The sequence below is a fragment of the Arachis duranensis genome, chromosome 1, assembly GCF_000817695.3.
Source record: "Arachis duranensis cultivar V14167 chromosome 1, aradu.V14167.gnm2.J7QH, whole genome shotgun sequence".
In the NCBI taxonomy this organism is placed as follows: Eukaryota; Viridiplantae; Streptophyta; class Magnoliopsida; order Fabales; family Fabaceae; genus Arachis; species Arachis duranensis.
This window is the reverse complement of record NC_029772.3, coordinates 43,089,415-43,091,183: the sequence shown is the minus strand read 5'-3', so window position 1 is coordinate 43,091,183 and position 1,769 is coordinate 43,089,415.

Here is a 1,769-nt window from a genome sequence, read left to right as displayed (position 1 = left end):
CATATATGCCAACGTTACTGGAAATGTTGATTGCCAATAACGCTAGCGATCAGGGCTTCATTATTGCCAGTTTCTGAAGCTCAAACTTAGTGTCCACCCCATACTATTATACATTGTTGGAAAGCCCTGGATGTCTACTTTCCAATGCCTTTGGAAGCGCATCATTTGGAGCTCTACAACTCGAGTTACACTTCTTGGAAGGTGAAGAGGTCAGTTGACCTTAATACAGGTTGATACCATGTTCATCATTGCACTTTCGGGGCAGGTTTTCTCCCTCAAATTTAGTGTCAACCATGTAGTGCCATATATGCTTGGAAAGCTCTAGAATCCTACTTTTCAATACCACTGGAATCACCTCATTTGGAGTTTTGTGGCTCAAGTTATGCGTGTTTGAAGAAGGCATGGTCAGGTTGTCTGGTACCACGTTAACTTCCACGTTAACTAAGTTAACGTGGGAGTTAACGCCCCTTCCTTCTTAACGTTAGAGGCCACGTTAACTAGGTTAACGTGGACTCTAACGTGGCCACTCATGAGCTTGGTCCAACGTTAGTGATAATGTTAAGTGTCACTAACGTTGGCTCCATTTCCTTTCTTCAAAGTTAATGCCACTAACTTTTCTCACTAACGTTGTGGCTTTCCTTCCTTCCACGTTAGTGCCCACGTTAGTTACACTAACGTAGCCACTAACGTGGCTCTTCTCTTCTTCTTTTGGCCTGAAATCAATCAAACAAAGTGCATCAAAGTCTTTCTCTTAATCATGGGATCATGCATCATCCAATTTATCATTCAATTTATGCATATTTCTCATGAAATCATTCAAAATTCACAATGTTTGCTTGAATCAAGATGTAAGTGAATATTTACCCAAAACTAGCTTATTTCCTAAGAAAATGCATGAAACTACCTTAAAAATAGTAAAGAAAATGTCAGTAAAACTGGCCAAAATGCCTTGGCATCATTGCTCCAATGGCAGGGATTGAGATGCTTCTTCCATGAAAGTTGGAATTCGGTGCAGTGAAGTCACCAAGCATCTTCCTTGCATTGTTGTTGGGTTCAACCATTACTTCTTTTTCGAGATTCTCTATAAGGTTTTCTCTGGATTGTTATGCTTTAGCTTCTGTTAGCTTCTTCTTCAGAGTCCTTTCAGGTTCAAGATCTGCTTCAACAAGAATGTTCTTGTCCTTGCTCTTGCTCATATGAAAAAGAAGAGGATAGAAAAGAAAGAGGAATCCTCTATGTCATAGTATAGAGATTCCTTTATGTGAGTAGAAGAAGAAAAGAATAGAAGAATGATGTAAAGAGAAGAGATGAAGAATTCGAACACAGAGAGGGAGAGAGAGTTCGAATTACAAGAAGAAGAGAAGAGTGTTAGTGATTAAATAAATAAATAGAAGAAGATGAGAGAGAGAGTTTTCGAAAATAATTAAAAGGAAAAGGAAAATATTTTTGTTTTTATTTCAAAATTTTGTTAGAATTTGAAAATTAAGAGAAGAAATAGAATAAAATTAAAATTTAAAATAATTAGTTAATTAAAAAGAATTTTGAAAAAGAAGTTAATGATTTTCGAAAATTAAAGAGAGAAAAGTAGTTAGGTGGTTTTAAAAAAGATAAGAATTTTAAAATAAAAAAAGTTAAGTAGTTAACTGAAAAAGATTTGAAAATCAGTTTTGGAAATATAAGAAGTTAGAAAATATTTTGAAATTGATTTTGAAAAAGATATGATTTGAAAAATATATGATTGAAAAGATATGATTAAAAAGATATGATTT